The 13,991-nt window shown below is 37.9% G+C and overlaps 1 pseudogene; it reads left to right on the top strand.

The window, feature by feature from the left end:
- LOC100947204 overlaps nt 1-13,870 on the top strand; it is an 18,536-nt pseudogene extending 4,666 nt beyond the window's left edge.
- Nucleotides 13,871-13,991: the final 121 nt, after the last annotated feature.

The raw sequence follows: 13,991 nt of genomic DNA, 5'->3' as shown, positions 1-13,991 counted from the left end.
GTCCTTCATGTTCACATGGATGGAGCTGGAAAATGTTCTTCTTAGCAAAGTATCACAAGAATGGAAGAAAAAGTATCCAATGTACACACCCCTACTATGAAATTAATTTATACCTTTTATATGAAAGCTATAACCTAATAACAGCCTAAGAGGGGGAGGGAGAGGGGAGAGGGGATGGCTGGAGGGAGGGGGATTGGACGGATCACTTCTGTGGTTTATCTTACAAGGGTACAAGTGAATCTTTCTAAGAGTAGAATATGAACGTTTTAACACAACAACTAAGAAAATGACATGAAGGCTTTGTTATCCAGTTTGATGGAAGTGTTTCGGATTGTGTGTGAAAACCCTACACTGTACCCCAGAAGTGCATTAAAGTACATAGTTATCATTCAGTAAAAAAAATAAAAATAAAAATAGGGAGAGAAAAAAAGCTAGCCAGGCATGGTGGAGGTCACCTATAGTCCAAGCTACTTGGGAGGCTAAGGCAAGAAGATCACTTCAGCCCAGCAGTTTCAGGTTGCTGTGAGCAATGAAGCCACAGTACTCAAGCCTGGGACAACAGAATGAAACTCTGTCTCAAAAATTAAAAAAAGAAATACTGGAAGAGCAATGCAATTTTCTCACATGCTTGTGTTGATTAATGAATAATCAGTAGGTTATCAGGACTGCTACAGAAACCATAAACCTAACCCAAACTGAGAAGCAGGCTATGGTCCTCAGCACTGGGAGTTGTTGATCTGTTTGTAATTTCCATTTCAGAGCTCCAGCACATCAGAGTCTCTTGTTTCTAACCACGGTGCACTCCAAAGTCCACGTTTGACAAGCATATGGAAAGCCAGGAAGAGTAAGGTGCTTAGTAAAGACCTGAGAGCTCACTAGGATCACCAAGAGCTAACAACTGCCGCACTGTTCTAAGAACTTTTTAGAAACATTAAACTCTCTTAATCATTGTGAGTATTAAAGGATGAGGGGGGTGGGGGAAGATGGGGAGAGGATGGTCAAAAGATACAAAATTACAGCTGTTGACCAGTTTGATGAGAGTATTTCAAAATGTATATGAAAACAGCACACTGTATGCCATGATTGCATTAATGTACACAGTTATGCTATAAGAAATAAAATTCAAAAATAAATTACAGCTATGTGGGAGGAATCAGTCCTGGTGTTCTACAGCACTGTCAGTGAATATGGTTAACTGTAATTTATTGTATATTTTCAGAAAGAGAGGACTTTGAATGTTCACAACACAAATTATAATCTTTGAAGTGACAGATATGCTAATTACCCTTATTTGATCATTACACATCATATACAGGTATGAAAATATCCTGTATTCATAAATATGTACAATAAAAAAAGAAAACTGAATGGAAAAATGAGCAATAGATTTGAAATGGTGCTTCACAAAGTAAAAGAAATAGAAATAGCCAATAAACATATTAAAATATGGTCAACTTTATTAATAACTAAGATATGCAATTTCATTTTCAAAAAACTCTCTTAATCCTTAGAGAAGGCTCGGCACCTGTGGCTCAAGTGGCTAAGGCACCAGCCACATACCCGGGCGGGTTCGAATCCAGCCCGGGGCCCGCCAAACAACAATGACGGCTGCAACCCAAAAATGGCCAGGCGTCGTGGTGGGCACCTGTGGTCCCAGCTACTTGGGAGGTTGAGGCAGGAGATTCGCTTGAGCCCAGGAGCTGTAGGTTGCTGTGAGCTGTGATGCCACAGCACTCTACCCGGGGGGATAGCTTGAGACTCTGTCTCAAAAAAAAAAAAAACTTAGAAAAAAATCTCTGAATATGCTAGGTAGGGATTCTGAGACACAGAGAATTTAGGTAATTTGCCCAAGGTCACACAACTAGTGCAAATCCAACACCATAGCCCTTAAGCATTAGGTCTCACTTCTTTGTTCTCTCTTAGAGAAAAGTAATAAACCTACCCTTGTTTAAGTCATTGAAGTTGAATCGTTACTTTGCTTTCGGCAAAAGTAACCTCCATGATCCAGAAGAAACGAAATAGATCAAATAATTAGGTCTAGACTCAATCCCTTAAAAGCAAGGCAAGTATTAGAAGAGAGTAGAAATTCCTCTTGCAATTACTGGAAATTTGAGGACTGAAGAGAGCCATTTAGTATTTAATATTTCAATAAACATTAACAACACTTAGTTTTCTAATTACTCTTTGAGGTTAATGGAAAATCTGATACAGAATTCTCTAAAACTATCATTCTTACATATTCCTAGGTTCTGGACTAGTTTGCTTCTCTTCCAGGAATAGTGTAGCTTTTGTTCTCCCTTCATATCATATTTATTTGAGATATTCACTTTCTCTTTTCTTCTTTTCTATGCTTTTATGGAGAAGAAAAAGTCATCTAGCAGATACTGCGAACCTCCCAGAGAAAATAACAAAATTGCCTCAGGGATAGTGGAATATTAGAGCTCAAGACCATAAGAGCATGAAAGCTATCATTACTTATTAATAAAGCTCAATCACTCAAAAAGTAACCCCAAACGGGCAAATAAAGAAGCCATGTCAAAGAAAGTCTCAAACATTTTAAGCTAATTTTTCTCTATTCAAACCTAACTTTGGAAAAGTGCTATGCTCATGATTCTCAGCCATCAGCTTGTTAGACTAGGAGACTGAGTGACAGGGCTGAGATCAGATGCGAGGGCTCTAAGATCATGTGCAGTTGTTGAAATAACTCTTAAACAGATGTTAACTAGAGAAGCTGAGAACTACAGATAATAACCAGCCTTAACCAGCTTGTCAAGAATTTTGGCTAATTACAATATCTTTACATTGTGGTTTTAAAATTTCTCCACACTTGAAATCAACATGACAGTTCTGGGACAACCATAAAGTATGAAAATGGGAGGGAACCCAATTCTAGGAATTAGTATCCAGATTGTTAGTAAAAGCCAACCCTGAAATGCCAGCCTTATGTAGAATGCAAATTTAATAAACTGTGTACATGCATAAAATTAAAAAAAAAAAAAGCCAACCGTTTGGCCTTGAATATGTCTCCCCTCTACCAAAGAACTAAGGCAACTTCCTCCCCATGCAGCTGCTCTCTTTTGAGCCTGCCCCCTCTCCTCCCTGAAAGTGCACTTTCACTTTCAATAAAGTTTGTGCTTCCTTGGCTTATGTGCTGTGTCCCAAAATTCTTTTCCCAAACAAACAATCAAGAACTTGGAAAAACCTCCACTCAGAAGCAAGTAACAAATTCAGTATAACAATAACATTGATTTCACATATTACACAATGTATTTAAATCAATAGAGTGGAAAATAAAATTTAAATCGATAAGTTCTAGGAAGATGTGTAGCACCTTTCTCTAAAGAAGGATTTTTTTCTCTAAATAATTCAACTCAAGGCAGGAATCAATAAACACAATTCTAAAGATGTCTCTTGCCCAAAGTCAGTTACAATCACTGGCTCATTGCAGCTAATTGATACATGTATTCCCAAATTTCTCCTCCTTGTCAATCTCCATTTACAAAACTAAACTTAGCTCCTCAGCCTCTTTTTCAGGAGTCCATTTTGGAATTCTAGAAAAGGGTTTTGCTCTCACAAAGCAAGGGACAGATGGATGTCATGCTTCCACTCATTCACTCCTTCTTGCCTTGAGATGTAGGAGATCTGATAATTAAGTTCACAAACTCATCCTAGAAAAAGTGGTACATACCTCATTGTTGAATATCACTATGGTCACCTTCGAAGTACTCCCCTTGGGAGGCTATGCACCGATGCCAGCACCTAGTCTACCCTTCAAAGAAATTTTGGAACTCTTTTTCTGGAATGGCCATTGAAGCTGTCATTGCATTACCCTTGATGTCCTGAATGTCATCCAAATGTCTTCTTTTCAATGTTTCATTTATCTTTGGGTAAAAAACATCAATGGGGGCTGTATCAGGTGAGTAGGAGGGTGTTCCAATACAGTTATTTGTTACTGGCTAAAATCTCCCTCATAGACAGTGCCATGTGAGCTGGTGCATTGTCATGATGCAAGAGCCATGAAGTCGTTGGTCAAGATTTTCAGTTAAGATTTCGCTGTTTTTCTATAATTGGTTATTTGATCTTCCATGCTTCTTAGTCAAGCTGACAATTTTGATACACAATTTAATGAATTTTTGCAATTTTGTCTTCAGTTCTACTCATTACTGGCTGCCCTGCCTCTCTTCATCAAGGATGCTTTCTCTCCCCTCAGAAAAACGTGTACATTTGTACATTGCCATTTTCTTCACGGCATTATCCCCATAAACTTGGGCTAACATACCCCTGATTTCATTTCCACTCTTACCAAGTTTAACGAGAAATTTATGAATGTTTATTCATTGCTCTAATTCAAGCTCAACTTTCTCATGATGGCACACAAATACACACAACAATAATGAATACCACTCAGCAAGACATTGCCATACATAAACACAAACACAATTGTGAGACACTGATATAATAAGGTTATAAAACCTTACCAAGTTGATTATACAGTGCTGCCCACATAAGCTCACAGTGGCAAGTTTGCAAACTTAATTGTCAAATTTCGTACACATGACACCTGGGAGCTATAGTAAGCACCTTGGGACCATAGGTGGGAAGGTGGGGAAGACTGTAGAAATGCTGCTTAAGACAAAGTTGAACCTCTAAACATGCACCAGCAGTCACCTGCCTCCAGACTTGGTGGAAAAATAAATAAATAAACAAATGGAACCCTGTTTGTTTAAGCCTATATTGGTCAGGTATTCCATTATGTACAGTAGAAAGTGTTACAAACTAATGCATGCAGTTTCTAAACAATATCCTTTAATTTTAACAGCATAAGATAGGTAAGTAGGCTCAGTACCTGTAGCTCAGTGGTTAGGGCACTGGCCACATACACCCAGGCTGGCAGATTTGAACCCAGCCTGGGCCTGCTAAACAATGACAACTGTAACAAAAAATAGCCGGGCATTGTGGCAGGGGCCTGTAGTCCCAGCTACTTGGGAGGGTGAGGCAAGAGTATTGCTTAAGCCCAAGAGTTGGAGGTTGCTGTGAGCTGTGATACCACAGCACTCTACTGAGGGTGATGTAGTGAGACTGTCTCAAAAAAAAAAAAGATAATAAGTGGTCTAAGGGATGATTTTCTTTACTCATTAGGAAAAATGAAGAAGACAAAGAAAAGCCTTGACAAAAATAAAGTGGAAGGAATTACTGAACCTGATATTAAGATTTACTTCTTAATATAATTAAGGTAATACATTAAAAATAATATTAAAAGTAATATGTATATATTACTTTTTATCACACAGTAATAAAAACAGTGTGACCACTGCAAAGAGATAGACACAGAGATTGATGGAACAGAATAGAGAACCAGAAAAAGACCCACACAAATACAGGCAGTCCCCAGGTTATGAACAAGATAGATTCTGAAGGTTTCTTTTTAAGTTAAACTTGTATGTAAGTTGGAAGAAGTCCATTTATCTATTACCTGTGGCAGCCTCCATTCATATGTGCATGTTGCACCTAAGTTGGATATTTCTAACTCGAGGACTGCCTTGCTTGTGTACTTAAATGACTTTTTACAAAGATACAAAAGCAAATCAATGAAAAAATAACCCTTACAACAAATGGTGCTGGATCAAGTGGGCATCCATAGGCCAAAATAATTAATCACGACCTAAATCTCATGTTTATATAAAAATTAACTCAAAGTGGATCACAGACTTAAATATAAAATTTAAAACTATAAAACTTTTAGGAAAAAACACAGAATGTAGCAGTAGACTAAGAGTTCTTATTAGACTTAACACAACAAGCATAATCCATAAAGGAAAAACACATAAACTGGATGTCACCAAAATTAGAAAGTTCAGCTCTGCAAAAGATCCTGTAAACAGGATGAAAAGACAAGCCATAGACTGCAAGAACATATATACAAGCCACATCTCAAAAGACTTAGTATCTAGAATGTATAAATAATTTTCAAAACTTAACAGTAAAAAATAATCCAATTAGAAATGGGCAAAAGACCTAGCACTCTGGGAGGCCAAGGCAGGTGGATTATCATTGGGATGCTGGGTATTCACTCTACGATTCTCCCCATGAGCTGGTAAATAAACCTCTCTCTCTTATTAATCTGCCTTAATTTTAAATTGATCTGTCAGAAAACTTTCATGGGAAAGGGCAAATTTCCCTTCATTCCCTCATATGAATGTCAGTAAACTACATTACATGTAGTTTTGTACAATGTTACACCATTGGGAGAAACAAGGTGAATGGTACACAGGGACCTCTCTATTATTTCTGATGTGAATTTACATGTGAATTTACAATTACCTCAATAAAAATTTAATTTAAGAGAAAGGAAAGAAGTCAGTTTCCTTGATCACTGAGAGAGGTTCCACTCAGTTGTCTTTTATCAAGTATTAGGTATGAAGATGAATACAAGTGAGCAACAAATGGTTAAACTGTTAACAAAATTGATATGGAAATAGTCCTATAAATGGTAAAAATAAACATTTGAAGATATCTGCTTCAATCTGATAGACAGGATGTTTCAATTACCAAACTCATGTGAAGAAAAAAAAGGAAGTCTAAATTATAGTTGAACCAAAGTGATTGGCCCAACTTCTCCAAAACAATCTAACACTTTTGACCATTTCCTCCTTTGAGATGCCAAATACAGTAGCATCTCCATAGTTGACCACCTCCTTCCACTGACTAGCTCCTTAAGTTGACCTAATTTTCATAGACTGGACGTGCACCACATGTATATATCAGTACAGCAGGCCTAGTTCCTTATGTTGACCACCTCCATATATTGACCAATTTGTTACAGTCCCTTGGGTGGTCAACTTACAGAGGTCCCAATGTACATTGTTAGGAGAACAAAGAATTTACTTGCCTTTCAACTAGTTAAGCTGGCAATTTTGTCACAATGAAGTTGCCAGGAGGAATTTGAGCACTATGGGGCCTAGGTAACATGGGAGTAAAAATGTTCACCTTTCATTTCCCTTTGCTCATGAAATCCTTCCTCCCCAAGAAGTTTTCTTGGCCCTTTCTACAACTATAGAAACCTACTAAACTCCAGAAAATGGCCCAAGAAATCCCTTTACATTTGCACTATTAATATAGCTGGAATTTTATTGTCAGGAGACTGGTCTCCTAAAAAATCCTAACTGGATAAATGTATATTAAAAAATCTGATCTGCTGCTTCCAGAAAAAGTCAAACTGGATGCCGTAAGAAAGAGAGAAATGTCGGGGCAGCACTTGTGGCTCAAAAGAGTAGGGTGCTGGCCATATGCTAGAGGTGGCAGTTTCAAACCCAGCCCTGGCCAAAAGCCACAAAAGAGAGAGAGAGAGAGAGAGAAATGTCCCTCAGCGTGGCACAATAGGCCACAGAGAGGCTTTGAGTCACAACCTGTATAGAGACATCTTCATTAAGACCTGGCCACTTTGTATAAACTACGTATCAAGAGAAGCTTATAGCCCAGTTAAGCCACAGAAGCAAATGACTTTCGTCCTCTTTTATATTCACTGTTGCTAAAATAAGAATTATTTTGTTCCACAGCAGCAGTGGAAGACATAAGTGAGAAGCTAATTCCAGAGATGTTTCTCCCAACCTATGTTTATCACTATCTAGGTTTGAACCATAGTTGCTTCAGGTAGAATCACAAGTTGCAGAGAACAATATTGTTGGTCTTTTTTTTTTTTTTCAGTTTTGGCCAGGGCCAGGCTTGAACCCGCCCCTCCCAGTATATGGAGCCAGCGCCTTACTCCTTGAGCCACAGGCACCACACTATTGTTGGACTCTTTTACAATGATGATATACTCACGTATAGAGGGGGCAAGGAACAGTCAGCTAAAAAGGGCCTGCCTTGTACAAAGAAGGTTTAGGAACATGGAGGGCAACACAAAGAGCAGGTAATCACAGTTTCTCAGCCGGCCTAGACTGCCCCAATCACACATTAAGACTGCAAAACAGAACACAGGAAATAAAGCAGTAAATGAGTGGTCTAGACAATCTGAGCATTCGGGGTTATATAGAAGAAGACTCAGTTTCTTATTGAGATAGTCAGTGAAGGCCTTAATGAGGAGGGGGTATTAGAGTCAAATTTTGAGGGAAGCTAAGATCTAGAAGGGAGAGGAAGAGGCATGAGGATATGTCAGGGAAGGGGATAAATAAACGAATAATTCAGCGGAAAAGTCCAAAATATATTCACAGGACAGACAATGACCATGCTTGCCGGCTTGCCTGGAATATTAAACTTGTTTTCCATTAAGGAAAAAATGATTGTTTAGAATGAAAACTATTGTTGGAATCTTTTACAATAATAATATACTCACGTGTCACTTGTATAATTTAAAAACACACAAAAAACTTAAAGAATGGGATGTTAAAACTGAGGAGAGCATACCAGACCCATAGGTATTAAGCTGTGGCTGGTGTGACAAACAAAGTTTGTTGTCTCCCAACAATCATTATTAACCCTCTTTTCCCTTTCCCACCTTGATGAGAAAAAAATGAAGGTAACCTCTCAGCACCTCTTGAAGCAAAGGACAGCCATGTGACTCAATTTTATAAAATAAGATGGGAGGAAGGAACCTACTAGGGAGGGGGTCCTGGAAAACATTTTATTATCTGATATAAAAGAAAACTGTTATCCTGCTCTCTCTTTTCTGCTTGTCTTGAACATGGTTTTGTGTAGTTGTGATGATTGGAACAGAGGTGACCATTTTGCAACCATGAGGTCACAAGCCTAAGATAAGACAGAAATGATGATATTCTAAAGATGTTAGAACGGAGAAAAAAAAAAACTGAGTCCCTTTATGGCATGCATCAACCACTATCTAAACTGGAACTGCTACACTTGTAGATTTCGTATGCTATGAGAGAATTAACTAAACCACTGTTAGTCAAGTAGTCCTATTACTTATAGCCAAATGATACCTAAGTGACAGAGCTATAAAGTGGAGTACAGAATGCAAAGTGGACAATTAGGTGTTAGATTCCTTAACAGGCAAAGACTCTAATTTCTGAACCCCAGATTAACATTTAGAAATAGCAAAGGCTAACTCTCCCCAGCTGAGATTTTAGCCTAAATCCATGACCCATTAGGATTGGATAGAGGCTGGCTGACTACAAGACAGAGCCAGCTTGAGCTATCGCACAAAGCAGGTTCTCAGAGTCACTGGCTGCAGGTCTGAAAGGGACATTTGTAAAGCTGTAGGGGAAAAGTCACAATCACCAGGCCCAACTCTTTGGTAAAGGGCTGGTTAACTATAATTCCTGGGGCCCTCAATCCAACCTTACCCTACCAGTTTTACTAGCCAAACTATAGAAAATATTCATGGGGTGGAACCAGTGGAAGAACTCTGGCAATATGAGTAATCAAAGTAGATCAACTCCCCCAAGGAATGACAAAATGAGAATGAGAGATGCCAGAAGATGTTATTCATAAACAAATGGCTGAAATGTCAGAAATAGAATTCAGAATATGGATGGCAAATAAAATGAATAGAATGAAGGAAAAGATGGAAATAGAAGTCCAAAGAGTTGTGCAAAAGTTGTCTCAAAAAATTAATGAATTCAAAAACAAAGTCACCCAGGATATGGACATAATGAGAAAAGAGATAGCCGAGCTCTAAGAAATGAAAAAGTTATTTGAGGATCTCCAAAATACAGTAGAATCCCTTAGTAATAGAGTTGAGCAAGCAGAAGAAAGCATCTCTAAAACTGAAGACAAGACTTTTGAACGTTCCCAAGCACTCAAAGAGGCAGAGAACTGGAAAGCAAAAACTGATCATTCCCTGAGAGAGTTGTGGGATCACACCAAAAGATCGAACATATGTCTCACAGGAATTCCTGAAGGAGAAGAGGTTGGTCTTAAAGGCACAGATGCTCTACTCCAAGAGATTATGGAGGAGAATTTCCCAAGTATTGCAAGAGATACAGAGATTCAGATAGTAGACAGTTTCAGAACCCCAGGAAGACTCAATCGGAAGAAAGTATCCCTAGACACATTGTAATTAACTTTGGCAAAGTTAATATGACGGAGAAAATTCTGCAAACAGCCAGATATAAGAAAAGCATTACCTACAAGGGGAGAAATATTAGAATCACTGCAGATGTCTCAGTCAAAATCTTTCAAGCCGGAGGGGGATGGCCATCAACCTTCAATCTCCTAAAACAAAACAACTTTCAGCCCAGGATCCTGTATCCAGCTAAAATGCGTTTCATTTGTGATGGAGAAATAAAATACTTTACTGACATACACATGGTGAGGAAATCTACCATAACTAAACCAGCTTGCCAGGATATTCTCAGACCTATCCTCCATAATGATCAGCACAATGGTCTACCACCAAAGTAAACTCACCCAGAAATTTTAGAACAAAACCTAACTTCCACAATGGTGAAAGCATTAAAAATATCCACTGGACATTTGAAAAACATGACACCCAAAACACTATCATGCCTCTCAATTCTCTCAATTAATGTGAATGGCTTAAATTGCCCTCTAAAGAGGCACAGGTTGGCTAACGGGATACAAAACCTCAGCCCAGGTATCTGTTGAATACAAGAGACTCATCTTACCTTAAAGGATAAAAAAGATTCAGGTTGAAGTGATGGACATCTATAATACAGGTAAATGGAAATCAGAAAAAAGCAGGGATTGCAATTTTATTCACAGGTACAATAGTATTTAAACCAACAAAGATAAGGAAAGTCAAGGCTGGACATTACATATTTGTCAAGGGAAGCACTCGACATGAAGAGATTTCAATAATTAACATTTATGCACCCTACCAGAATGCTCCTCAATTTATAAAACAAATTCTAACAGATATAAACAATTTGATATCTCCTTGCAATATAATAGTTGGATATTTTAACACCCCTTCAGCAATTCTAGAGAGATCGTCCAAGAAGAAACTAAACAAATAAATAATAGTCTTAAACTTGACCCTAAACAAATGAACTTAACAGACATCTACACATTTCATCCTAATAAAGCTGAATATATATTCTTTTCATCAGCCCATGGATCATCCTCCAAAATTGATCATATCTTAGGACATAAGTCTAACCTCAGCCAATTTAAAAGAACACAAATTATTCCAGACCAACATGGAATAAAAGTTGAACTCAACAGCAACAGGAATCTTCATACTCAAACAAAGTCATGGAAACTAAATAACTTTATGCTGCATGATAGCTGGGTCAAAAATGAGATTAAGAAGAAAATCACCAAATTTTTGGAACAAAATAATAATGAAGACACAAATTAGCAAAACCTAATACCTTAGGATACCGGAAAGGTAGTCCTAAGAGGGAAATTTATAGTGTTGGAAGGCTTTATCAAGAAAGCAGAAAGAGAGGAAGTAAACAAAGGGTCATTTCAACCAACTGGAAAAGGAAGAATATTCCAACCCCAAACCCAGCAGAAGAAGAGAAATAATCAAAATTAAGACAGAAATAAATGAAATTGAAAAAAAAAAGAATCATTCGGAACATCAACAAAACAAAAAATTGGTTTTTTGAATAGATTAACAATTTCAGATTGTGTGTGAAAACACCACACTGTACCCCAGAAGTTCATTAATGTACACAGTTACCATTCAATAAAAAAAAGAAAAGATTAACAAAATTGAGAAAACTTTGGCTAGCCTAACCATAAACAGAAAAGTAAAATCAGAAACAATAAAGGAGAAATAACAACAGGACACCTTAGAAATTTAAAAAATGCTCAATGATTACTACAAAAAACTCTATTCTCAGAAATATGAAAATCTAAAGAAAATGATCCACTACCTGGAAGCACACCACCTTCCTAGACTCAACCAAAAAGAATTAGAAATTCTGAATAGACCTATATCAATCACTAAAATAGCATCAACTATAGAAAATCTCCCTAAAAAGAAAAGTCCCGGACCAGATGGCTTCACATCAGAATTCTACTAAACCTTTAAAGAGGAACTAGTACCTATATTACATAATATCCAAAACATAGAAAAAGAAGGAATACTTTCCAACACATTCTATGAAGCAAATACCACCTTGATCCCCAAACCAGGAAAGGACCCAACAAAGAAGAAAACTATAGACTAATATCATTAATGAATATTGATGAAAAAATATTCAATAAGATACTAGCAAAGAGGGCTGCACCTGTGGCTCAAAGGAGTAGGGCACTGGCCCCATATACCAGAGGTGGCGGGTTCAACCCCGGCCCCAGCCAAAAACTGCAAAAAAAAAAAAAATAAGATACTAGCAAACAAAATTCAATGACATATCAAAAAAATTATACACCATGATCAAGCTGGCTGTATCCCAGGGTCTCAAGGTTGGTTCAATATACGTAAATCTATAAATGTAATACATCACATGAATAAAATAAAAAACAAAGACCATATGATTCTCTCAATTGATACAGAAAAAGATTTTGATAATATCCAGTATCTTTTCATGATCAAACACTTAAGAAAACAGGCTTAGACAGGACATTTCTTTAACTGATAGAGGCCATCTACAGTAATCCCACAGCCAATATCATATTGAATAGAGTAAAATTGAAAACATTTCCACTCAAATCTGGAACTAGACAAGGACTCCCATTCTCTCCATTGCTATTCAACATAATAATGGAAGTCTTGGCCATCACAATCAGGCAAGAGAAGGAGATCAAGGGTATCCATATGGGGTCAGAGGAGATCAAACTGTTACTCTTTGTGGAGGACGTGATCTTATACCTGGAAAACCCCAGAGACTCAACTACAAAACTCTTAGAAGTGATCAAGGAATGCAGAAGCATTTTAAAAAGCTTTGGCTTTGGACTTGGAGGAGGCCAAGGTGCAACTTTTTTTGGTCGTCCTGAATCTGGGTTCATTGACACCAGCCACCTCCACCATACAGCCTAAGTTCGACCCCAAAAAAAGCAGTATTGATACATAATCAATACTTACAAATCAGTAGCCTTTATATATACCAACAATAGTCAACCTAAAAATATAGTCAAAGACTCTATTCTTTTTACAGTAGTGCCAGAGAAGATCAAATATCTAGGAATTTACCTTAAAAGGATGTAAAAGATCTCTTTAAAGAGAATTATGAAACTCTGAGAAAAGAAATAGCTGAAGATGTCAACAAATGGAAAAACATACCATGCTCGTGGCTTAGAAGAATCAACACTGTTAAAATGTCCATACTACCCAAAGCAATCTACAGATTTAATGCAACCCCTATTAAAGCGCCACTGTCATATTTTAAAGATATTGAAAAAAGTTTTCGGCTTTTGGCTTGGAGGAGGCCAAGGCGCAACTTTATTTGGTCGTCCTGAATCTGGGGTCATTGACACCAGCCACCTCCACCATACAGCCTAAGTTTGACCCCAAAGAGATCAAAGTTGTGTACCTGAGGTGCACAGGTGTCAAAGGCAGTGCCATGTCTGCCCTGGCTCCCAAGATCAGGCCCCCAGGTTTGTCTCCAAAAAAGGTTGGTGATGACATCACCAAGGCAACCTGTAGCTGGAAGGGTCTGAGGATTACAGTGAAACTGACTATCCAGAACAGACATGTCCAGATTAAAGTGGTACCGTCTGCCTCTGCCCTCATCATCAAAGCCCTCAAGGAACCACCAAGAAACAGAAAGAAACAGAAAAACATTAAACACAAAGGAAATATTACCTTTGATGAGATTGTCAACATTGCCAGACAGATACAGCAGCAATCTTTAGCTAGAGAACTCTCTGGAATCATTAAAGAGATCCTGGGTACAACGGCCCAGTCCGTGGGCTGCAATGTTGATGGCCACCACCCTCAAGACATCATAGATGACATCATAGAAACATCAATAGTGGTGCTGTGGAATGCCCAGCTAGTTAAAAACTACAAACGAAAATGTTTCAATAAAAGATCATTTTAGGTATATTCCCAGACAACCAAAAATCGCATTACAACAAAGACATTTGTATCAGAATGTTTATTGCAGCCCAATTCATAATTG

This window comes from Otolemur garnettii, unplaced genomic scaffold, assembly GCF_000181295.1.
Source record: "Otolemur garnettii isolate 467f Iridium unplaced genomic scaffold, OtoGar3 scaffold00009, whole genome shotgun sequence".
In the NCBI taxonomy this organism is placed as follows: Eukaryota; Metazoa; Chordata; class Mammalia; order Primates; family Galagidae; genus Otolemur; species Otolemur garnettii.
The sequence above is the reverse complement of the archived record's forward strand: the minus strand, read 5'-3'. Positions and strand labels throughout refer to the sequence as shown.